General features: G+C 42.9%; 1 long non-coding RNA gene across 1 annotated transcript; it reads right to left on the bottom strand.

Moving 5' to 3' along the window:
- LOC122240113 lies at positions 1-25,504 on the bottom strand. Its single transcript, XR_006219451.1, has 3 exons — positions 25,124-25,504; positions 17,726-17,839; positions 1-208 (listed from the first exon to the last, which is right to left on the bottom strand). It is a non-coding gene; the product is annotated as an uncharacterized LOC122240113 (long non-coding RNA).
- Positions 25,505-26,726: the final 1,222 nt, after the last annotated feature.

The raw sequence follows: 26,726 nt of genomic DNA, 5'->3' as shown, positions 1-26,726 counted from the left end.
TTCAAACCGTTCCCATGTAAGCTGTGATTTTAGTAGCTTCTTCTTTAGCCCTGGAAATTATGCTTTCCTTTGAAGAGCTGGTGGAGCACTCCAAATGATACATTCAGGACTGCAATTCCATGTTCTGTTTCTCAGAAGGATGGTAATAGACACTGGATACATGTCCTAGTGTCTAATTCTCCAGTTACATAATTAGTAACCGTGCATCCTAAAAAAAAAAAAAAAAAAAAAAAAAAGTCCCGTTACAAGATAAGATCTCGCAGGAGGCAATGCTGAAGTTGTTGTGCAAGTTAAATTTTTTTTAGTACTAAGCCTTTTTCTAGCCCCAAGCCATTATTGTTTCTTTCTTCTTCTGTTATCATTGCCATTATTATTATTATTATTACCATGTGATCGTTGCTAAGAGAATGTTGCCCCAGATATTTGAGAATGAGAGAGTGGGAAGGAGAAGGGGCGTGACACTGGCGTCCTACTCAAAACTACAGCTCCCTGCCTCTCCTGAGAAGCTTCCAGAAGGTTGTGTCCTATCTCTAATTTTCATGACATCCCCATGCATGTCACAATTTACTCTTTGGTGTATAACTGTATGCAGGGCAGGGCAGACCAAGTGAGAGAAGAAAGCAAATTAGGTTAGCAAAAAGGCATTAAATCTGTAACGGGATAAATCGACCAATTTCCTTTTCTTTTATTTTGGTTCTTCAGCTGTGTGATTATTTTTTTATCTTTTTTTTTAAAGTTTATTTATTTATTTTGAGAGAGAGAGAGTGAGCATGAGTAGGAGAGAGGCAGAAAGAGAGAGAGAGAAAGAATCCCAAGCAGGCTCAGTGTGATCAGCGCAGAGCCCAATGCGGGGCTCGAACTCACGACCCATGAGATCATGACCTGAGCTGAAATCAAGAGTCAGATGTTCAATGGACTGAGCCACCCAGGCATCCCAGTAATTATTACTTCTTATCCACAGTCTCAATACATCTTTTTCCAGAACACGTAATTTACAGTTCACTTAATTGGCCATCTTTCAGATCTCTAATCACCCTCAAAGGTTGGCTTCAGCTCGCTGACCACTTCAGGAGACCGGGAGAGTTTTGTTCATGGTAGGTCCTAAGTAGGGACTGACTTGGGCCTCAAGTGGAGTCAGGACCTTTATTAAATCTTATCTCCCTTAAACAAAGAGAAGTTCCTCCTTTGGTGAAAGGCATCTCTGCAGAGCTCATGATTGAAGTTGACCCGTTGTTTTCTGAGAGGGCATTTTATCTGCCCTCTGGAAAGTACCAGGGGTCTCCTCAGAGTGGTGATGTCACCCCGCCTTTCATTGTCCCTTCACTCCAGACATGCAGACCCGTTGCTCTCAAGCCCGTTCCCCGTTGCGGATGGCCTTTTCCTTCAGCACGCACAGAAGATGAGAATCCTGTCATCTGCTGACATGTCTCTCAAAGTTTGACAAGCAGTGTTGGCAACTGCAACCACAACAAACAGTCCACATCCAGGGCGCGCAGTTCTGCCTCCAACATGGGAGTTCAGGCCAATTCAAATATTTCCGAAACACCTCTCAGAGCCAAATGCTCAGCTCCGTGCACTGAAGGGGCAACGGCTCCAGTCCTCTCTCAAGGAGCTGTTTTGAAACGGCTTTCCCCAGTAGTGTTTTGGCTAGAAGAAGACAGATCAAAGAAGATCTTCTTTGACATAAGAAGATCAGAACATCACAGATTTCTGGTTACTTCTAGTTCCAGTCTGAGATTTTTGGCTATGCATAGTCAAAGGTTAACAAGTGATGCCACAGTTATGCCTTTGGGTGTGGTCAGTACTAATGGTGATGAACATTTAATAGAACGAAACAATGTACAAAGCTTTTATGACCATGGTGTCGGACATAACACGAGGAATGGATAAATGTAAAAATTACATAATTTTAAAGAGGTTAAAATGGCGTGTCAACGCTGAGGAAAAGGTTGATTAGAACTCTCCCAGGGTGTCATAGAGTGATCTGCACTTTGCAGAGGAAATTTCCAAACATCTATACGATGACAACATTCCTTCCAGATTTTCCAAGACAGGTCCAATTTCTATTAATTGTCCCTCGTTTCCATAAATATCCTCATACTTATCATACTGGGTACCACATGGTTTTGGTTTATAATTAGCATAATTAAAGATCACTGTAATTTTTGGTGCATATATCTAAGCTTCTTAGACATAAGAAGAGGTCCTAGGTCACTCTCAAATTTTGAAGCTGCATGTATATTTTTTAAACAGGCAAATCAGGGTTACAAAAGTTGTAGTTTGATTTAAATATAGGCATTTAACACTTTAATACCTTTACCCCCCCATTCCCAGAACAATGTAATATAATTGTGCTACTCACAAGAAATTAATATAATTCTGTGCGCACACACACCCCTGCACGATGTATGGTGTGGGTATCAGTCTTGTCCCTGAAGCCCCTTATCTTTGGCTAGATGTCCATTTGGAGATTATGGTAAACATGTAAATGGAAGGTGCTTCATGATTTTGATACTACAGGGGATGAAAAAGATAATCTTTCCTCTATCCTTCTAAGTTTTGACTGGGACCCACACAACAAAAGCAGATTAACAAGAGAGAACACCGAGTTTATTAACAAGGATATCTCCTATGTCCGTGGGAGAAACCTAAGAAATTGAGTAAGTTAAGGAGTTGGCTTGGAATTTAGATTTAATACAAACTTCAGCTAAACCAAAGAAATCACTGTGTTGGGAGGTGAGGTGTGGAAAGGTGACCACGTCCATAAAAATGGTAAACATGGGTAACAGTGCAGATTTAAGCTGGTGACCTCACTGGTAAGCCTTTTGTGATTTAGATTCTTCCTTCTCTTCCTGGTACAGAAAAAGAGACACCTTTACTAATGGAATCTTTCTTTAAAAGTATACATTTTCCTTACAAAAAGGTAACTTTTATTCTGTTTTCAGAGCTTTTTGTATGCCGTTTCTCAAAAGAAAGAGCTCAAAATAATCTTTATGCCAAGCGGCATATTTTGGGGTGGCCGATTCTGGTGTCCCACAATGCTAAGTGTCCCTCTGGCCTTCCGGTGACAGGCCACAGGGCGAACGCTAATGAAGCAGCGCTGAAAATTTGCACAAGTAAACAGGTCCTGAGCGGGAGTGAAGACAGCACGTCCACAGAGTCTGGGGTGGGAGCACCGCGTGAGCCTGATCCTCCTCCTGCCTGGTGCTGGTGCTCACAGTCTGGGAAGAGAAGGGAAAATCCCTGCGGCCTGGAAACAATTTCACAGGCCGATGCCTTTTGGAAACGAACTGCCTGGTTGTGGGGGCCTCCAACTTTGGGCTCTCTTTCCCACAGTAGCCTTCAGGGGAGCACTACGGAAAGCTCAACCGGGATCACCTTTCCCGAGCTGTCTAGCTCCCCACCTGCCGCGGCCGCAGCGGCCGCGGTAAGCGAGGCGGACCCCACCGGAGGCAAACTTGTTAAGGGCAAAGTGAAACCGTCCCGTGGAACAGTTACTCACCAAGCCCAGCCCTGAACAAAACACTGGAGATGAGTTTTAGGGGAGTTTTAAAACACGAGAAAGGGGAGTTTTTTACTTCTACGGATACCTGTCTTGGAGATTTCTGCCCTCGCGGGCCCTGTTCCTGAGGCATCGGCACTAAAATTGCGATCAAAGGCTCCCCACTGAATTAAGAAAAGGAAAAGTACACGGCAACACCTACAAATAAGACACAGGAATCCCTGTAAGGCCCTTCTCTTGCGTCACCCCCCTCCTTGTAAGCAGGGATCGGTGCTGGTTTCCTGAAACCTCCTTCCTAGAGTTTGAACCAGCCTCTCCCCCACACTCCATCTTCCCACCCGTCCAGGCACTGGGGCACTTCGCGAGGCGAAGCCTTGGATCAGCCCTACGTAGGATCCTTAACCCCACGTTTATTAAAGCGTAGAGGGGGTAGGAAGCGAGGAGACTCCGACTTTAAATATTGTCTCCCATCCGTTGCACCAGATGGCTCTGAAAAGCCTGTGTCTGTGAGCTTTTACCTGCAGGCCTGCCCACAGCAGTAAGGGACAGTAACAACTGCCAGGTATTTAACAGTTCAAACAGCTCATCACGTGCCAGACACGGTGTTAAATGCTTCTTACATATGAAAATATGATATCTGCTCTGCTCCTAAGTTTCTGTTATTTTTATATTATTTCCCCCCCCCCCTTTTTGCAACAGAAGCAGCTGAGGCTTAGAGAGGACAGGTGATTTGTCCGAGGTCGCACAGTGGGTGAGAGTGAAAACAGGACTCAGAACCACCCCAACTGACAGAAAGGGAAATAGGTGCTTCTGAAGTTTTCAGGGCATTTACCACTCATTCCGGTCACTTGGGATTTAACATAATCTAAAATGTTGCACCAGTTTTCATGTCAGCTTTTATAATCCCACTAGGACTGCAAATTCCTTGAGGTCAATGACTGGATTTTCTACTTCTTTGTGTTCTTCAAAGTGCCTACCATAGCAATTTGCACAAAACAGGCAATTAAAAAACATGCACATTAATAAATCTAAAAGCCGAGAGTTAAATTACTAATTATCAAGTGAATTGAAGGAAAAAAAAAATGAGGGTACCAAAATAAAAAAAGGATGAGGATTTGTCTTCCCTGCTTCCCAGGATGTGGGTCATTTTGAAAAGGCAAATTCCAAGTCTATCCTGACTTCCAAAGGAGGGAAATACTGTAGGTTAATTAACTTTCTGAAATAGTTACATTAGGGAGGAAGCCTCTGACAGCATCCCGAATGTGTCAGTGGGAAATGATTCCAACAAAGCACAAATGTAAATCAAGCCTGGTTCCCCTGCGCCCCAGATTCTCACAACTTCAGAGACGCACCCCTAATCCTCTCAGAGTCTCCTGAGGGCTTATAGAGTCTGCGGTGGCCCGAGGGCAGGAGTCACAGAAGCTCAGCCCCCAGTGCACACGGGAGCAGAAGAGAGGCTGTGTGCACAATCAGGAGTCAGCAAGATAAGCAGCGAAATCCTTTCAGCAAAAACCCTCGGGGCAGACACGCCAGGGACAGAGGTACAGGAATGCTTCTAGATTCCAATCTGTAAGGAGAGGGAAGCCTTCTAACATCACAGCCGGACAGAAAGCCACGTGAAGGGGCCACGCTGCTTTTGAGCAGGGCATCACCCCCCCCACCCAGCCCCCCACCCCGTGCACATGCACGTGCACAAACACACGCCAACCACCGTCACCGGACTCCCCTTCCCTCTTTGTTTTCTTTATCAGCGCGCCCAGCTGCGATGCTCCCAGACAGTGCTGGACGCCAGGCCACCGGCTCCCTTCCCGAGGGCAGCTGCACACAAGACTGTCAACAGTGAGGAAAGTGACACCGGTACGTTAAAGGGAGGAAAGTCCCCCTCTCCCGCCGGTCCTCTGATGATAATCCAGCCTATCTGTCACCTAGAGTGTGTGCGTTCTCCTTCACAGACACAAGTTGGAGGTATCGTGCGTTAAGACATCTTTCTGGGGATGGGAAGGGCTTTCTTTGCCACCTTTGTCTGCTGCCGTTTCTGGCTTTAATCTGTGGCCCAAGGCAGAGCCCAGCCTTTGCACGCAGCGCGGTTCCCTCCCAGCCAGACGCGTGTCTCCGCCAGCAGGGTCTCCGCCAGCAGCGCACATCTGCGCTCAGGGCCCCGGGCAGGAGGGCCGCCCCCCCCCCCCCCCAAGCGCTCCCTTCCTGGAGCTCCCTGTGCCTCTTCTCCCCTGATGCCAAAGCCTGCCGCCGAGCTCCAGTTTCTCCCACTGTAATGGGATATGCTGCCGTTAGGGGCCCTGGTGCTGTGTCTGCTGTTTTGAAAATGAAAATATTTGCTCCTAACTCCAGTTACCATCTGTTCGTAACCTTTACTCCAACCCATATGCCAGCTTGGAACCGCTACTGTAGCCTTTGGGTCTCTTGGACTTTCCCGACAGACTAACCTCCAGCTTCCTCTTGGAATTTTTTGAATTACCAAGCGCTATTATCATGAGCTGTCTGTCACTACAGGCACAGGCCGCTTTTTTTTTTTTTTTTTTTTAAAGGGCTGCACATTGTGTGTGTCGTCCAAGCCTCCATGGTGAGGACCAAGAAAAAGAAAGTAAGGACCAGAAATTAAAATATGAACGTTTTGCAAACGCACGGAGTGCATTATGCCTGTCAGGATGCCACTGGGTAAATTGAAAAAGAAATTGTTCCATGGTATCGAAGAAAATAAATGGAAAAAACAAAATGGGATTTTAAAAATATTTGTGGATAACGATAGCATGGCAGAAAGGGAAGAAACCTAATTAAGAAGGGGTAGAACCCACGGGAATTTTAAAACATCTGAGGATGCGTAATATTTAAACGCTATTTCTAAGAAGAAATGAGATGCTAAAAACCAGTAATTATATTGGTTGGGATGTTAATAAAGCAGTTTAGCTTAAAAGAAGATGTCAAACAAATACTCAGTTCTGGCTAGTAGGCATCTTGGCCACCAACTCGAGGAGACGTTTTCTATCTAGCGCTGGCCCAAGATACAAGCCCATGGTTTTCCAGCCAGTTGCCCATACTTGTTATTCATCATTTCTTGGTTAACAAGAAAATTATCAAAATATGACTGGGCTCTGGAAATAAAGCAAGCTGGCATCTCAGTATCCTATGTTACCAGGGAGGGGATATAAATCTAAATCGGATGAGACAGTGATGGGAGACAGCAGAAAGGGAGACTAATCCAGCCAACCCCTCGTGAGCAGCTGAACAGTCAGACATACAGTGTCTAGGGGAGATGAAGCATTCCGTCAGATGTGATTCACCCATTCACAGAGGGGTCTGTGCTGGAGATTCAGGAATCCGATAACAGTTAACTCTTGAGGAAAGTGGCACCACATTTTTATGCATGTAGAGTTACAATAATGTCTAGAATTTGTAGGCACTACCGTTAATAATAATAATACACCTGCCAGTCCCTGCTAAGAGTTTCACTCAGCATTGAATATTTCATTGAATCCTTAAAACCAGCGAGTAAGACAGGTACTATTTTTATCTCCTATTTTTAGAGGGAGAAACTGAAGTTCTTAAATGGTAACCCCACTGGTAATTGCCAGAGTTGGGATATGAACCACAGCTCAGGGTTTTTTATCCTACGGAGTCTGATTCTCCAATATTCACTAGACCCTGTCCTAGGTATGCTCGTAGATACCTCCACTAGAGTTAGAAATGGCCCTTCTTGGCCTTAGTCAATCATGGTAATTGATTGACCAGTGATGGTTCAGGAACTCAGACTCGGACTGGTCAGCATCTAACATTTCCCATTAATAATTATGGATCCGTAAAAAGCATACAACTGAAATCGGCCCAAGCAAATGAATGGGAAGGACTTGGGTTCCAAAGAGTAAGGAGAAGTGACCTTTCTCTCTGTCCCTCTCTCACTCTCTCTTTCTCCTTCCTTTTCCCCCTCTCCCAAAGAGAATAGAAAAGCATATGGCACCAACTGTTACATGAAACCACCAAACTACCAAGTAGAGAATTCACCTTAGGATGAGATCTTCTTTGTAGATGGCTGTATGGACAGATAGAAGGGGTCCAGGTTGTTGATGCCATAATTAAATGGTAGGGATTCACAAATATTGAGGCTCACCTGCCTCTGGGTTTCATTTTTATATGAGCCAATAAACATCCTTCCTGTTTAAATAACTTTGAGTCGAGTAATCATTCTCTACAGCGGAAAACATCTCAACTAATACCTACCTCATGAGTCTTCCTCAGAGAAGAAAGGGAAGAGTCATCAGAGCCCTCATGGATGATCTCACTCATGTGAAGGAATCCATAATGTGCCCCTTTCATACATGGGAGGGTGAAGACCAACATAGTGAAGTGACTTGCCTGGGTTACATAGCTAGTAAGTGACAAGGCTGGAATTTGGACCTAGGAGGGTCTGACATCAAAATATGTGCTTTCCAATAAGCACAGTGAAAGTCTTGGCCAATAATGAAAGGTATGCAATCATATTCCAGTCCCATGGAGAAGTCAAGCAAGGATGCACCAAGGATAAAGCATAACAAGAAATTTGGTTTTCACTGTAGAACGCCAATCTCAGCAAGGAATTTGTGTGCTGGTGTGGGGTGCCTCTTGTATGGCTGGGCTGATGTGGGAGGAGAAGGGAGAGGCTGCAATGAATGTAAAGAGGCTAATACCTGACACATTGAATGCTGGGTGGAAGACCAAAGTATCACTTTTAGACTCTACCAGATGGCATGTGTGGGGCTACTGATATCCCTTCCTGCCCTAGTCAGGACTGTCTCAGCCACCAGTGGAGAGCACAGCATCTCAAGTGGAAATACTGAGAAGAGACAGATGCTAAGAAAGAAAGAAAGAAAGAAAGAAAGAAAGAAAGAAAAGGAAAGAAAGAGAGGGAGGGAGAGAGGAAGGAAGGAAGAAAGGGAAAAGGGAAGTGGAAGGAATCCATAGGTATTAGGAACATGATTATTATGAAAGTGACAAAATGACTCCCCAGATTATTGGTTTATCTGGAAGTATCCGTTCTCTCTGGTCAATGATGCACTATATGCAAGTTTCTATTATCTGTTTCTAGTGTATTTTCGTGTATGATATATTGTTTTCCTAAAACTAGTAACCATTCTGTCCTAAGTTCTTGCTCAAAAGTTACATTGACATCTGAAAACTCAAAGTGCGATGGTATCTGGCTACCTTTTCCAGTCTCTACCTGTTCCAGAGCTGGCATACATATCTGTTGACCTTGAATACTACACTGTTTTAGGGAATGCCATTCACATGACCTCTCTCAAATGGTACTGCGCACAACCTGAATAACCATACCCAGCGTCCTGTCTGGTTCTCTAATTCCTTGTCCACTCTTTGCCTAAGGCTTTTTCTTTTATGCATCTGTGCCTATTTTCACTATTATATATGAGATAGAACAGCTGATGGTTGCCATGGTTGCTCAAGTAGCCAGTGTGAGGCAAAATGTTCTGGCTTTGGTTTGAAACAAGATATAGGCTGGAATTTTGGGTCTGCTGCTTACTAACTAGTTGGCCATGGCGAAGTCAACCAACTGAATCACTGTTTCACCATCTATAAAATGAAGTGAATAGTATCTACCTCACGGTATTAATGGAGTGATGTGTATTAAACAAGATAAAACATGTCAATGTATATTTTTGTTGTTGTAATTTTTCTTATTACTAATATTATCAAGCATTATCCCTAGTGTGGTGTCTGCAACAGAGAAGATCTTCAATAAATATTAATTTTCTTCTCAAATTTCTATATTATCCTGTGTCCCTTCTCTCCGCAAGGGATGAACCCATCCAGAAGATGCCTAAATTCTAAGTGAAGAGTACCCTCTCCTGGATATTTTCCAAACTGGGTGGGGAGCATTTTGCAAAATATGCCCCTTAAATGATTCTGGCTCAAGAGAAGAGGGAGAGAAATTCTTTGGTCAAACATCTGAAAAGTACCGCGTTCTCTACCTGCCCTTGAAATTCTCATCATTTGTTGGCATACTAAAGGCTTTGGAAAACCTCATTCCAAAGAACTCGTTTAATTGTTTTATCAGGTATTTCTCAAACCAGTTTGACTATGGATTCTTTTTTTTTTTATATTGGACACATTAACAGCTCACTTCTGTGCTCCACAGAACACGTATTGGGGAATGTTGGTTTAGGGACAGAAGCTAGGAAAATGGGGTAGTCCCAGGGAGAAGGTTGGTGTGACTAAAAAGATGACACAAACCAGAAGGGATCCTGGGGCAAAGTTCTTATGCAAAATTCTAGAAGGGTCTAGAGTTGTGACTTGATAGATATATATTATTCCCTGTTAGCAGAAAGGGAGAAGTATGTGGAAGCAGAAGAATGAAAGTCCACAAAATGGAAGAGTGAAAGCACTTATCACGAGGTCAAGCATTTACTGAACAGCTACTATGTGAGCATCGTGGTATGCAAATATGAATAACGTCACCCTTGTTAAGGAAATGAAGACAGAGGAAACAGAGAGAGAAAAGGTGTAGGAAAAGAAAGAAAATAGGGGCCGCTGGGTGGCTCGGTCAGTTAAGTATTAGACTTCAGCTCAGGTCATGATCTCATGGTTGGTGAGACTGAGCTCCACGTTGGGCTTTCCGCTGTCAGCCAAAGCCTGTGTCAGATCCTCTGTCTCCCTCTCTCTCTGTCCCTCCCCCTCTCGCGTGTGCTCTCCCTCTCTCAAAAACAAATATTTAAAAAAACAAAAAAGAAAAAGAATTACTTCTTTTTGAAAAAAGAAATGAAATAGATTAGAAAGGGAAAGAAAACATGTTTGAGAAAAACCTTGTCAAGATTTCTGGGTGCCAAAGATTCCAGTCTTTTCTGCCTCACACAAACTGCCCAGGTAACCTATCTTTAAGTACGTGGCAATGCCAAGCAAAAGAATTGATCGTATTTTTTTTAAGTGAATTCTGCAAAAGATTAAAATTTTGTTTATGGGGAAAATGATCTTTCAATATATGTGTTAGAAAAATTCAGTTATTAAAGTGGGCAGCAAATTAGCTACGGGCAATAATGGGACGCAACACATCAGTTAATATTTCCGCAGCATTTCTGCAGCAAATATGAAGGGACAGGCTCTAAAACAGCTTAAGAATAAACCTAAAACTAGAGAGGAGGCAGTTTTTCAAGTGTGCCTTTAGAATATGCATCCCATTCTGTCATTTCATTTGCAAAAAAAAAAAAAAATGTGAACAAATTGTCTTCAGTGAAGGAAGATGAGGAAAACGAGAGTAGAAAATTAAAGCTTCATTCAGAGGCAAACTCTGCATCTGGGAGGCCAATGTCAGAAACTGAAATATTAATGTTGTGCCTGGAATACTGGAGCTCATTACTGCCTTCTGCTGGTTCTGCCTCCTCCCCACCAATATGTCCTGCCATAATTCTCTCCAGCCCACTGGCTTCCCTCAACCCTTAGGAAATGAAGGTCCCAGACGTAGAGTGTCACCTCCTAAACATTCTCCTCCCTTATGCTGACTTTTGCATTGGTGTAGCCCCTCCTTTCTGCATGCACACATTCATCCATTCATTCTTTTACTCATTCTTCACCAAATATTTACTGAGTTCCTACTCCAGACCTGCCATACCACAAGGACTATGCAGGTCCTTTCTTGAAATGAGATTGGTTTTCCTCTCCCCAGTAATCACAGATTTTGTAGATTTTTGTTTTGCATCTTGAAACCACTTCTGATGTTTGTACTACCTCAGGAAAAACACAGACACACTGATGAACTGTGCTGAACAATTACAATGGCGGATTTCATTTACTCTCCCGTCTTATACGCTATCACTTTTTTTTGACGGAAGTAATGTGTCTCCAACCTGGGTTGTTGGGATTTCACCATAGGATTATTATAACATGGAGGTGCCACTGCCCCTTCTTTCTTTTTCATCCCAGCACGGGAGTCTGTGCACAGAGGTGAGGGTTGAATCTGTACATTAGATGACGTGTCCAGAAACAGCATGCTGCACAAGAAATGGCAAACTTTTTCTATAAAGACCGGACAGTAAATATTTCTTGTCCTTGCAGGCCATGTGGTCACTGGTGCATCTGGTCACATGCCCCATAGGTAGGGCCAAGGCAGCCGTGTACACTTCATAAAGAAATGAGCATGACTGAGTCACAGGAAAATGGTATTAATGGACAGCGAACTTTGAATTTCGTATAATTTTCCCATGTCATAAGATACTATTCTTTGATTCTTTTCCCAACCACTTAAAAATGTAAAAACCGTTGTGAGCTGACAGGTTCTCGAAAAACAGGTGGGGGCTGGGTGTGGCCTGCAGGCAGTAATTCGTTCACTCCAATGTAGCAGAACAGAATAATCTCAGGGTAGGACCAGTATGTGAACACTATGTCACTTACCAGCTGGGAGCCATAATGACTAATTTAATATCTTTGGGCCACTATCTTCTGCGCTGAAAGTGGGAATGATTTTGGTCTTGCCACGGTGAGGTAGGGATCAAGTGAGAAGCAGTACCATAAAGGATTTCCTAAAAGATAAGGGAGTCTGGTGGGCTTGGGATCAGCTGAAGGGACATGTCGGTAGGGGGATGGGAAAAGACCAGCAAGAGGCAATCCCTCCTTGTCTGAACTCGAATAGGCACTTGTTCAATGATAGCTGTTGTTGTTGTTGTTGCTGTTACTGTGTTCATCATCATTCAGAGAACGAATCTAGAGAGAGGGAAGTAACAAGTGTCGACAACAGATTCAGAGGGAGAAAGAGGAGCTAAAAAAAGGAAAGTGAGAAGTAGCAGGAAAGAGAGGAAGAAAAAGCCACAAGAGCATAATGATTCCAAAATCCTCCCCCCTGCGCTGATGTCCCTCCCAAACTCCAGAAATGGATTTTCCGCCTCTCTGTCGAATCTAGCCACTGGAGTAGCCCTCTGGCAACTCCAGTGGAGCATGGCCCAAGTTAATTTATCTTCCTCTGATCTTAACTCTGCTTTGCTCCAACACTTTCCATTTCTATTAATAATACCACCACGCTCCAAACATCTAGGTCAGATTGGATTCCTCTCACTCTTTTTCTCCTAAGCCTTGTTGAGTGTACCTTCCACATTTTTCTAAGGTCCATATTCTCCCAGAGCTGCTACTCACCCTCTCTCCTGGCCTCTCGACAGCCCGCTGCCCCTGCCAGCCCTACCCATCCAGATCTCAGCATCCCACTCCGACCTCCGATCAACCTGACCCACAGTGTATCCACAGTGGACCCTGCCAAGCAGAACTGAGGCACAGGGGTGTGTGTCCATCACTCCAGAACAAAGGCTCCTTAACAAGAGGCGAGTGACCATCCAGGATCTGCCCTGATATCCTGACTTGATGTGATTTCCTACAAAGCTAACGATTCCATCTCTGCCTGCATTCCTTGGCGTCTGCTTTTGCCTCCTCCTGGGATGCCTTCCTCTCCACTGTATTTCCAAGTTCTGGGAATTCTTCAAGGTTTTCTTGTAAATGCTCCCTTTTCTGGGAAGCCTTCAACTTAATCTTTACTTCCTGTGAATATCCAATAGTATTTAGCTGTACTTCTTTCTTGTCAGTCATCATTTGCTATCTCTGTGTTATTTATATACATGTTTATTTTGCTAGACCAGTGATTCTCCCATCCAAGTACTAACCAGGCCCAACCCTGCTTAGCTTCTGAGATCAGACGAGATCGGGCGCGTTCAGGGTGGTATGGCCGTAGACTAGACCAGTGATTCTCAAACAGAGATGATTTTGCCCCCCAGGTGGTCTCAGCCAAGAGGCAGTGTCAGGAAATATTTTTGATTGTCACAGTCGGGGGATGGGGAAAGGTACTGCTGGCGTGTAGTGGGTAGAGGCCAGAGAGACTGCTGAATGGCCTACAATGTACAGAGCAACCCTCTACAACAAAGAAACGTCAACAGAGTGAGGGTGGGAAACCCTGGACTAGTTCTGAGCTCTTGTAGAAAGGGTTCCATAACCTATGCCTATGTGTCTTCTGCAGATGCTAACTCAGTCTTGCATATGGTCGTTGCTAAGGAAATATTTGTTGACTTAATGGAACAGGAAGAACTTTGGGAGAAAAGGCACAGCCCTCAGGGATGACACACAGTATGGTCTTACAGTAGCGTGTGGGTATCCGTGCCCAATACGTGTGCTTCTCCGTACAAGAAGAGCTTTCCAGCATCAAAGGTCTTTCTCATCTCACCCGGTGCAGAGTGCAGGTGACAGCCTTAGAGGGCCTCCTGGAAGTCGTGGTCAGTGTGGTGATTCACATTTTGGAAGAGTCTTTCAAAAGATGTAGTCTTCTATAAAACAGGCAAAACGATACTTCGTTTTCTTTTAATATTTCAGCATTTGAGGCGTGTATCTTGATTCTGAGTAAGTTGGATGATTTTCAGCACATCAAGGTCATCACACCCTGAAGAGTTGGCCTCCGTCCTTCAGTCAGGCCTGCAGTTAAGCCATCTCAGAAAAACACAGACTTGGAATATGTTTCCGAGGCTTCCATTAGTTCATGTGTTGTTTAAACAATCCGGAGGTTTGATTTGATTTTTTTTTTAATATTTCATTATTTGCCGAGAGAGAGAGAACAAGCAGGGGAGGGGCAGAGGGAGAGGGAGACAGAGAATCTCAAGCAGGCTCACGCAGTCAGCGCAGAGCCCAACACAGGGCTTGATCTCAGGAACCATGAGGTCATGACCCGAATGACCTGAGTCAGATGCTTAACTGACTGAGCCACCCAGGCGTCCCTACCCCTGGTATTTAGAGAGAGAGAGAAAAAAAAAAAAAAAAAATCCCTGCTCAGTTTTCTCCTAACTCATACCCACTAGAGTTTAAGCCTGATTCTTTTCAATCTGCTCTCAGAAATAGAGAACCACTGAAGGTAACACAACACCAGTAACAATAGCAGAAACAGCTAAATCCTTCCGATTTATAGAGGACTTTTTACTGGCTTTCCCACTTACTGAATGAACAGTGTAACCTCCCCAGTGGTGGTGGGGCTTGGGCTCCAATCTTCCTCTTTCCTTCTCTTTACTGATCATTGGCACTTTCTCCATGGTGGGGATGGGGAAAACGTTCATCAGTCATTTTTGTAAATCCTGATTTTAAGTAATGGTTCATTTTAAGTTTGTAGCTAATCTAGGGATTATCTACCGTCATACCCACTGACATAAAAAAACTGTAGTTTTTTGGGTTTAAATCCAATTGTCTTCTGGGCAAATCCGAATTTGCTAACTAATTCTCTAGCTCTCAAATCCCACCTCTCTCTTTTTTTTTTTTTATCAAATCATTCCCCAAGCATTTTTTATGTTTCATAGGACACAAATGGTAAAATAATTGTTTCGAGTATAGGATATCATACTGAGAGGTAAAATCTATACTAATCCCATAAGGCAGATATTTATAAGCATTTTTAATGCAAGAAGGATTAACTGCATACAAATTTCACACCCATCTCTTCAATACATACTACCGAGACAAAAGTATTATTGAGCCTTGCCTATAAATCTATAAATAACAAGCAAGGATTTGCTACCGAAACAGCCAATAGTTTATTCAGCATCTTCCATTGCGGGTAACTTCAATCCTGACTCTGAAAACATACTCACTTTTCAGTAAGATTTCTATTCCCAGGTGGCACTTTGCCTGTGACCAAGGGTCATGAGGTGGGATGCTATTGCTGAGCAATATCACGAAGCGGTGGCCTTTGTATGAAGAGTTAATGACTTGGGGAGGGGGCAGTTTATCCTTCACCCCACCCAGAGCAGAGAGAAATCGCCAGCAGCATATTAGTGTGGGTTAGACAGAATCAGATGGAAATTTGAAGCCACAAGTGTCCCTTAGAATGAATTCTCAGATTCATAGAATCTGAGAGATCCAATGAGATTTCATGGAAATCTAAGGAGAACCTGGGAATATCTGCAAGTTGTGAGATACAGGCCTCAACTGATTTAACTTAAATCTCAAAGAGTAACTAGTCTCTGGATTACTCAGCACTTATGGAGTGCCTACTACGTACCAGGATATTTTAAAGGCACGGGGGTGACAGTGTTGAATAAGGCAGGCTTCCTGCCCTTGACCTTTCTTTCTTTCTTTTTCATTTTCTTTTGCTTTTTTAAGTAATCTTTATGCCCAGCATGGGGCTCAAACCCATGACCCTGAGATCATGAGATGCATGCTCTACTGACTGAACCAGCCAGGCGCCCCTTGACCTTACTTTTTGGGCGGGGCACAGAGCAAAAACAGACAAGAAAGACAGGCAATAAACAAACAAAGAAAGGGACGAACAAGACTTTTTTCAGAGAGTAGAAAGGATTATGGGAAAAAAATGGTTTCAAAGGTATGTATTATGAGTCCTTCAAGACAGAGGTAGGGAGAAGAATGAAATCGAACTTAGATCAGATCAGGGAGGGCTTCATAAGGAGGGGCTGTTCGACCGGGACCTGAAGAGCAGGAAGGAGCCAGCCATGTATAATTCCTAGGGCGTTCACTCTAAGCGAAGGATGGCAAGCATGAGGCTGTAAGCAGGAAAAGCAAAGATCAGTGGGACCGGCTATAACCGACCAAGGGAAAAGATATTGCATCAATTTCCTAGAGCTTTGCTGTAACAAAGTACCACCGAGTGCATGGCTTAAGAGAACAGATTGTCTCACAGGTCTCGGGGCGGGGCGGGGCTTGGAGTCCAAAATGAAGGTATCAGCAGGGTCAGTTTCTCCTGAGGGCTGCGAAGGATAATCTGTTTGATGCCCCTCTCCTAGCTTCTGGTGGTTTGCTGTCTGTCTTGGGCTTTCCTGGTTTGTCCTCTACCCCCACATGGCATGGTCCCTGTGTCTCTTGACCTAACTCCCCTTGTTACGAGGACACCAGTCTTACTGGATTAGGATGTACCTAATGATCTCATTTTCACTCGGTTACCTCTGCAGAGACTCTATTTCCAAATGAGATCACAGTCTGAGGTGGGGGGGGTGGTTAGGACTTCAACAGATCTCTTGCGGCGGGGGGGGGGGGGGTGGGATACACAATTCAACCCATAAGAGGACACAGAGAGTTCAGAGATTTTTTAATGTATTTTATTTTTTAAATGTTTTATTTTATTATTTTTGAGAAAGAGAATGTGAGCAGTGGGGGGGGGGGGAGGGGGAGGCAGAGAGAGAAGGAGACAGAGGATCTGAAGTGGGTCCTGTGCTCACAGCAGTGAGCCCAATGCAGGGCTCAAACTCATGAACCTTGAGATCGTGACCTGAGCTGAAGTTGGACGCCGAACCGACTGAGCTACCCAGGTGCCCCAGCTTAGATTTTATTTTTAAGCACCATCTTGAAATGTCTGGCATGTGGCAAATAATAAATGTCAGCAAGTATCATTATTATGCAGGGAATTTCTTTAAAAATGCAAAAAGTTAACAGAATAGGGTTTTACAAAGTGAAATCAGATTGTGTGCTGGCTGAAATCCCTGCAATGGCTCCCCCTTCAAACTCTGAGAAATATCAAGTCAATAAAAGACCCACAAACCCCACAGGATCTGAGTCCACTAGGATCTTTGACCTTGTCTCCCACCAGAGACTAACCCCTGCCTGCTCCTCCCACTCTATCCACACTGGTCTCCTTATTTGTCCCCAGGCACCCCAAGCATGCCCCCCACCTCGGAGCCTTTTTGTGTTATTGCTTCTGCCTGGAATGCTTGTCCTCCAGATACTGTCCCTAATGTCATACAGGCTTCACTTCTAATACCACTCTTAAAATAATGCCTTCATCAATTTCTGTCTCTTCACTGAACTATTCCTCATAGCTTTTATAACTACTTAGACTTATTACACACACACACACACACACACACACACACACATCTGTTCTTGTCTCTGGAACGTCAGCTCTGTGAGGAAAGGGAAATGTATGTTCTAGTCAATTTGCCACCAGAGTCACAGCTGCCAGAACAGTGCCTGACACCTAGGAGATGTTCAATATGTTTGTTGAATAAATGAATCAAGGGAGCCGATGAAACCAGGTGTCCCTATTCTCATTCAAGTATGGTCTTCTCTCTCTTTTGGATTGTGTCTGCAATCCATAAATGTCTCACTGTTTCTTTGTTTCACCAATGAACTGTCTCAGTCCCCTATAAGTTTGTCTGTGTACATTGTTGAGCACTCAGTGATGCATATTTAAAGGACAGATATTTATCTCAGGGACATGGAGTTAACAGCTAATGTCTACCTCATTTTGCATTCTTCACTTACTTGCAGCTACATAAATCTGGGCTCTGCAGGGATGGGAAGTGAGATGCCTTTCAAATGAACGCCAGAATGCCTACAGATGACCTCCTCTCTGTCCTGTAGTGGTGGAGGGAGTTCCTAAGCCCCAAGAGAACAATTAAGTCAAACGATTACGAAGAATCTGAAACACTTCCCGCTGCAAAGTAGAAGTAAATTAGACATAAACCAAATTAGAAACAGAAATGTATATTGCACTGCAAAATGTGACTTCAGATGCACTGAACCATACAAGAAAATCAATCAAATTGCTTTAGAATCCCATCTTCTGGTACTGCCTTGTTTCATAATCCCAAAGAGTCTAACACAAGTTGATCATTATGAAACTGACTTAAAAAGAAAAGACTTTTGACTATTCCAAAATTTGCATCAGCCTTTAATAGAAGAAGGTCTGCCACTGCTAACGGTATTCAAAAGAATGTGCTGTGAGTCCTTAAATTAATTCCAAAGAGACAGTCCAAAAATGTTTTAGGAAAGGCATCATCACTGAAATAAATGAATGGTTTCCCAATGTGACCACTCAATTAAATGCACAAATTTTGCTGAGATAATTTTAAATTCAGGCATACCTTATAATAAATTTATGCGTATTTAGTTTGTGGTGTATTATGTTTTCCAGTATGCTTCTCAGTTAATTAAAAAGTGGTTCATTACAACTTTTACAAATTATTTATGAGAGAACTATATATTTTCCAGGAAAAAAAAAGATTGCCTAATTTGAAAATGTATGGTGCTGGCCAAACATTTTAAACTATGCAAACGGTTATAAAAATTTCTTTACTATTCTTTTACTCCATTAATTTCCTTGAGGTTCTTACTTTAAAAAGAGGCCTTCCTTAAAAGGATACCTATTCAAAAGACATTCCTGATTAAATACCCTAAGTAATAAAACTATTAACAAGAAGGAGGAAAGGGGAGAGAGGAAAGGAAGGAGGAGAAGGAGGAGGAGGAGGGGTGGGGGAGGAGGAGGGGGAAGAGGAAAGGGAGAAAAAAAACATTTCTGGGTGACAAAGATTTCCAAATTCCAGCAAATGCCCCAGTAATTCCAAATAGCATTCACTACGGAAATTTTAGTACATCAGAACTATTTATCAGGCCCTTAGAATTTCATTCCCAACCCTGATTGACCGTAAATTAAGATGTGCATGCCTTTTGAGCTGTTACTATATTTGTAGTTTGAATTTAGTCACTAATTTACCCAGACTGGCCATTTCTTTCAAGTGAACACTGATCTATTTTTCACATGGCCTCAATAGGCAACTTCAAATAATTTACCAGCCAATTCAGTCAAAAGAAGCAGATTGGTAATGTACACAAACTCATTCATTGTAATCTGAGAAAAAGTCACAAGGGTATATTATAACTAATAGCACCCCGGGAGAGTAACGGAGAAGGGCTGGCTTAGAAAGTTCTCTGCACCATAGAATGTGCTCCTTCATTACTTTTCTGAAGCTTGTTTGGTCTTCATTCTATGCGACAAAGATTTCTCATAATGGACTATAAATGCACTGTGGCATATTTCAAGAAAAAAAAATGATAATTATTAATAGTGAGAGAGCTTCATGCCGAGGTCAAAGGCACTCTGGTGGAAGCAAATAACATAGAGGTTTCTAGTTACGAGAGAACAAATCAGAGGGCTCAGTTCTAGTTAAAACAGAGAATGATTCTCAGTCTGAATCATTTTAGAAACAGAAATTGCTCTAGAAACCTAGAGGTAGTTATAGAATGCTGGTCTCAAAATGCAAGTGCCACAAGGGAAAATGGAAACAGAAAAGCTTAAACATATTCCCTCGAAGCTCCCCAGAGCTTTTCTTTATGCCCAAGGCATTTCTGGTGGAGACAGCTTCATGAGACAAGAGTGTTGTTTTGAAAATTAACCTGGCCTTTTTGGAACATTGAGAAAAATACTCATGTATTTCAGTTCTTCCACTCCTGCCTGGTTTTCGAGCAAAACTTATTTTTGAAATATTTTCTCTCCCGATTAGCTAAATGATTTAATTTTGGTAATCTCAAAGTTGTTTAAATTAATCATTCAAGATTTCAGTAATTTTAAAACATCATAGCCACATTCATTTATTAATCATTTATACCACATGTGTGTATTGAGCCCCTCCTGGGCACTCGAGATACTGCAGCGAAAAGACCAGCAAGCTTCTTACTCTTATGAAGCTTCCTTTGAAGCTGGGGAGGTGGAGGGGTTTCCAAATATGAATAAATAAATAAACAAAAAGCTACAGCATATGGTGTTGTTTCCTGAGAATCAAAATAGGGCATTCTGATAGAGAAGGACAAATGGGTATTCTAAAATATTTTTTATTGCTTATTTTTGAGAGACAGAGACAGAGACAGAGCATGAGTGGGGGAGAGGCAGAGAGAGAGAGGGAGACACAGAATCCCAAGCAGGCTCCAGGCTCTGAGCTGCCAGCACAGAGCCCAATGCAGGCCTTGAGCCCATCAACTGTGAGATCATGATCTAAGCCGAAGTCGGACGCTTAAACCACTGAACCACCCAGGCGCCCCAACAAAAGGCTATTCTAGATTGACCCATCAGGGAAATCCTCTCTGAAGATACAACAGTAGAACTCAGTATTGAATGATAAGAAGGAACCAGCTATGCAAAAATCAAGTAGGAAAAGCATTTGGGGCAGAGGGAAGAGCCAATGCAAAGGCCCTAAAGCAGAATGAGTGTGGTCTGTTCTAGGAACAGGAAGAAGGCCAGATACGGTAAATGGATTGGAATGGGTCCAGAGTAGGCATGGAATAATCCCAGCCCAGAAATTCGCAGCCATCACCGTACCCTTGATTAAACTGATGAACATCAAGGCAGTATATTCTGATCTGAGTTCTGTCCCCTTCCAATATAATCTGCACTTCACTGTTAATTAACCTAAAATATCATGTTAATTAATTGAAGCTTCATGTCCAAAAATCATCTTATATATCGTCTGCCTACAGAAAAAAAGGTCAAGTTATTTAGCTTGACATTTACAGACCTCCAAAAAGTTACTCCAACCGGTCTATACAGCTTCAAGCTCCTGTCCTCCTCTAAGAAATACTCTTCTTTAGCCAGACCTTTACTCCAACACTCCCTTTATTTTAACCTCAATTTTTTCTCCTGCCATCCCCTATTATCCTGCATGACTCTCTCCCCCGTCTCAACAAAGTCCTATCAATTTCTATCAGAAGTCTTTTTGTAACTAGCAAAAGAAAATCCAACACAAAGAGGCTTACATAAAAAGAACTTTCTGGCTCAAGTAAATTAAATGTCCAAAGTAAAACAACTTTAGGCAGAGTTTTATCCAGAGGCCAAAGTTATTTACTTTGAGATCATCTTGCCTCCGTATGGCTCCGCGTGCTGGTTTCATTTTCAAGCTGGCTTCCTCCATGATGGCAAAGCTGGCTGCAGCAGTTCGAGGCCCTGTACGGGGTTGAATGGCGTTTTCCCCAAATTCATGCACATCCACCCGGAACCTGTGAACGTGGCCTTATTTGGAAATGTGATTTTTGCAGATGTGATCAAGTTAAAATGAGGTCATACTGGGTTTAGAATGGGCCCTAATCCAATGACTGGTGTCTTTATAAGAAGAAAGAAATTATGGGGCGCCTGGGTGGCTCAGTCGGCTGAGCATCCTACTGTTGATTTTGGCTTAGGTCATGATCTCACGGTTCATGAGTTCGAGCCCCTCATGAGGCTCTCGCTGACGGTGCAGAGTCTGCTTGGGATTCTCTCTCTCTCTCCCTCTCTCTCCCTCTCTCTCTGCCCTTCTCTCTCTCTCTCTCTCTTAATAAATAAACTTAAAAAAAGGAAGAAGAAAGAAGTTTGGACACAGAGAGAAGCGGGAGAGGCTCTCTGTGAAGATGATGGCAGAGATTCGTGTGATGGGGCCACAAGCCAGGGAATGCCAGGGTCCACCACCAACCACTGGAAACTAGGAACATGCAAGGAAAGATTCTGTCCTAATGACTTCAGAAGGAGCATTGCCTGTCAACACCTTGATTTTGGATTTCTAGCCTATAGAATTTTGAGAGAATACATTTCTGTTGTTTTAAGGCACCCAGTTTGTAGTCATTTATTATGGCAGACCTGGGGAACTAACACAGGTCCCCTCTACCCACCCTCTCATGCAGGGGAGTAGACAAAGATATACCTAGTAGTTTCCATGGGAAAGAGAAGCTTCTTTTCAGAAGGCTCAGCAACTTTTCCTCGTATCTTCTGTGCCCATGTCTGAATCAATCACTGCCTCCAGTCCTACTTGGGACTAAGAGATCATCACTCCCATTTAAACCACAAGGCAAATGGTGGATGAGAGATCCTGCCCCACCTCCCATTCCCCCCCAAAACTAGTACTTACTTCCTTTGTTATGAAGAAAGGGAAATATATCCTAGGAAAGGAACCAACTCGACAATTGGTAGCAGTTTAGGTGATTTTTGGCTGGAAGTTACAGAAAACCTGCCTCTAACTGGCTTAAACATTGAAGAAACGTATTCTGTCACATAATAAGAGATCTAGAGGCAGATCAAGCTGTGGACATAGTACAAATGGGGCTCCCACTCTGGATCTCCCTTATTCACTCTCCAGCCTTAGCCGTTCTCCATGTGTCAGCTTTGTCTTCATGCCAGGGTCTCTCATGATTTCAAAATGACTGCCAGAAGCAACTAGGGCAACCAACATCCTTTTCCTGGGCAGGGGAGAGAATAAAAATCTTATTCCCGATTATGAAACAAAAGTCTTTCCTTTTAGACGGATTGGACCCACTAAGCTCCTGTGCCTACCCCTAGACCAATAGTAATTGCTACGGAAATGCCATCCACTTGTTGGCTTAAGCCTAATTCCCTGAATAAATCATGGGGGAGGGCAGGAGAGAGTGGGTGGGATTACCATAACGGTTTAGCATGGGACTAATCAAAATTCTCCCTTGGAGCTAAAGATGGAGTTTGTTTACCCTGATACATATGTCCTATGCGGGGGGAGGGTTTCTGAAAAACAAGAAAAGAAGGGTGAGTGGATGCCTGGTTAGGCAGCCAATGTTGCCCACCACAGCTTCCTTTCAAGTGCAAATTGATCTTACTTCCTCCATGAAGCCTCCCCTCCCCCGTTACTGTAACCAGAAGCAAACCCTCCCTCTCTAAATTCTTCAGCACTGATTGTGCACACTGACATTTCACACTTACCATATAGTTTTAATAATATTTTAGATACATATTTCTAATCCCCTGAATTCTTAAAATTAGAGTATGTGTACATTACACTATGCCTCATATATCACCTTGCCCAGAATATTTTATGCTCACAAAAACCTGTCCCTTAATTGAGTGACTTCTAATATCAGCACGGAGAAGCAGGCGACCTTTAAACTTAGCAACAGACATATAGATCCAGCTCACTAATTCAATTTTTCCATCTTCCTGATGAAAATCTCCCCTTGCTCATTATTGCCCAAGAGTCTTTTATGCAGACATATTGGCGATTCTCGGCCTTTGAAGCCATCTGTGCTTAATAAAATGGTTAGATTTTGAACCTCGTTAAATAGTGAGAAGCACTGATAATACATGATTTGGCTAATATTTTGAGTAAGAATCTGGATAAGGTACAAAAACTGAAGTGGTAATACAAGTTTCATTATGGAAGCTGAATAAGATGAAGGAAGATCTCTTGGATTGTGCAAAGATGTTTCAGTTACTTTTTCTGTTTTACTAATGTAAATCACAATGGTTTATCCATTCACACTATAAGTTTTTCAGCGCATTCGAGGTCTAATCCAATAATCATGCATGCAGGTTTTAAGAGTTCCATTGCTCAACGCTATGTCATTAAATCTCTATTATCTTTGAAAACAACTGTTCCACGTTCAGCAGCCAAATTTTTGTAGAATGATGGCGTATCTAAACTCTCAATGATCTAGCATGGATTTTGCTTATCAATTTCTTAAAAGGATTGTGACCACTTTGAAGACATCCTGAGTACACCTGAAATTTTCTCTACAAATGAATTCTAGTATTTCTGATGGTTTATTATTGTTGCTTACCCTTAATGAATAATGTACCGTCCTGGTCCAGATACATAAACAATAGTAATAAAAGTGGTTAACATTGTGTTTCAAAATGAATTCAAATTTCAAAGGATGAAAGCAAATAATTAAACCCTTCATTTAAAAATGGAAAGAGTTGAGAGGAGAATGTCTATGGACAAAACACCTGATTTCCCCTCCAAGGGGGAGATGGGAGTGTGTGTATGGAATTTTCTTGCTCCCAACAACCTTCCTCTAGGTTAGTGGAGACATCAAAGCCTGACCTGAGTGCTGAAAATGCATTACCACTAGTTTACCACCTTGAGTAAACTTTGGTCTCATTTTTAAAAAGAACTTGAACCACGGAGAAGGTGAGCACTAACAGTGATTCAAATCTCCGGGAATGTTTAACGTCTGCTGGACATATTGACGTCACTAGACAGAGTAAGGAAGAACAGTGCCAGACAGTTCAACACCCAAATGTTAGTTCTAAGCACTCCCAGGCCCATCCTTTCCCTCTTGCTTTCTAATTAGGTATGTATTTAACTCTTCTGTAGATTTTAAGAAATACTGGTAGGCTGGAGGTGGGGCGGGGCGGGGTGGGGGGAGGGAAGGCAAGTGGAAAGAGGGCATTTCAAAGATAATGGCATGAAAATGGTCTTGATGGGACTTAATGGAACGCGTTTCTAAAGCATAGACATTTATTTTAAGTTTATTTATTTATTTTGATGGGGGTGGCAGAGAGAGGGAGAAAAAATCCCAAGCAGGCTCTGCGCTGACAGCAACAGTTCGTGAACTCACGAACCCGTAAATAAGATCATGACCTGAGCCGAAATCAAGAGTCAGACGCTTAACAGACTGAGCCACCCAGGTGCCCCTAAAACCATAATTTTTTTTTTTTTTTAATTCCCAATTTCCCAGGGAGAAAGTGGATTTGGGATTGAGGACAAGGGCATTGGCGGGTTGTTTCGCTCACACACACTGGGAAACAAGCCAATGGTGAACTGAGGGGGCATCAGCCTCCCTCAGTCCAAACGTAGCTCCACTCCTTACTGTGTGACCTTGAGAAGTTACCTAACTTTTCCTAAGCTTCAATTTTCACATCTGTAAAATGACCGTGATAACAGTCCTTACTTACTCTGCAGGGTGGTGGTGAAGATTAAACCATCTAATCTATGTGAAGCGGCTAGCAAGAGGTCTGGAACACATTAACCGTTCCATGAATGTGAGCTACTGCTCCCATTATCTGGGGGAAGCCAGCCTGTTTGAGGGTCGCTCTCAATCCCCTGGCCCAGAGCTGTCAGCCCACCGTGCAATTATCCACAGACAGAAGGGGCTGCTTCCCTCATTTCTTACCTTATTTCCCTCATTTTGCCTCTAGAATCGTTTATGTCACCAGAGATGAAAATAATAATCTATTTACATCACATTAACCTCATTTTCTTTCTTCCCTTGGAAAAGCTCCAGTATTATCAAATTAGTCCATTTCGAAGATGACATCCGCTAGAACTAATCAAACTGACCAATTTCCGTTCCTCGATATTGTCCTCGATTCTCATCCATTAGGGCAACAGCTGCACTACTTTTAAAGGAGGCTGGGAACACGCACGCCGCAGACAGACTTTCGGCACTTGGGGACCGCAGTTGTAACCGTTTACCGAATGCGAAGATTCTGTGCGCGTGATGGGGTCTGGCGTTCTAATGCCGACACCCATTCACTGCAGAGAATCACAAGTCTGCAGGGAGGAGAGTCATTCCTGCTCAATCTCAGACCTAGTTCTCTCTTACCTCAGTTGTCTGCTGAGCTCCCTAACGCTAAATTCTGACCCGCCAAATTTCTGAATACAGACAGTGAACGATAGCCACTTAATAAATCTTAGCCCAAACTAGTACCTGACCATGGTATGTTAATCTAACAGTGGAGTGCCGTTTGAAATTTGTCGCTATGTCTAAAATAGACATCTGGTGTGTCCCGTATGTCTAGATGTCCTTTGTGCTTGAGATGTTACTGATGTTGTGATTTCTCTTGCATACAAATGTCCCCTAGAAAGCAGGTGTAAAACCAAATGCCCCTGCCTCCTCCCCCTGCTCTCAAGCCTGCATTTCAATAATTCTAACGATGTCTGCATGACAAATGAAAACTGCATTATTTACATACTTCTAGCAAATGATAGAAAACAGACATTTGGTATTATTTCAGACTAAAGCGTCAGATGTTTGGCCCAGATCACGACTTTAGACCTCGCTTTTCATCCATCTTGGTGGAATCTGTTCAGAGCATGTATTTATACATGCCACTCAAATGGGAGGAAGCTGATTAAACACATGACCACCAAGTTGTGGGGCCCTTAAAATTTTGTTGTTTTATACTCTGTTAGGAAAAAATGGTAAGTTTTTAAAACCAATTGCTGATGAGTGCTACTTACGACTATCACTCCTTTGAAAAACACATTTCCCTGCTTTCTTTCTTGAGTGTGAATATGATATATGCCCATTATAAGAATTCAGACAGTGCAGAAATTTACAAATGTGATAGTAGAGATCACTTGAAACTCCATTCTCTGAAGATAGACACCATTTACATTTTGCTGAATATCCTTAGCGATATCCCTCTATGAATATGTACAGGAAGATGTAATTCTACATAATGTCCTAGAACCTGGCTTTTCCAGTCAGCAATATGTTTGGACATTTTCCCATGCCCATAAAGATAGCTCTACATTTGTGATTCCCATTATGTCCTCCTTTCCCTTCCAGATAAGAGTATGGTGCATAAGCGGGATGGTGTGGAAACAGGTAAAGGGTGGAGGGAGAGACATGAATCTCCATCATCATAGTTCATGATGGCTTAGTAGCCACTTGTCCCTTCATGATTGATATTTATTCCCAACGTTGCACAATTATAAATTTACTGAACTCTTTCTCCCCCACAATTTCTTTATTTTTTTAAACCTATTTG

This window comes from Panthera tigris, chromosome B4, assembly GCF_018350195.1.
Source record: "Panthera tigris isolate Pti1 chromosome B4, P.tigris_Pti1_mat1.1, whole genome shotgun sequence".
NCBI classification, from domain to species: Eukaryota; Metazoa; Chordata; class Mammalia; order Carnivora; family Felidae; genus Panthera; species Panthera tigris.
This window is presented reverse-complemented; position numbering and strand designations above follow the sequence as displayed.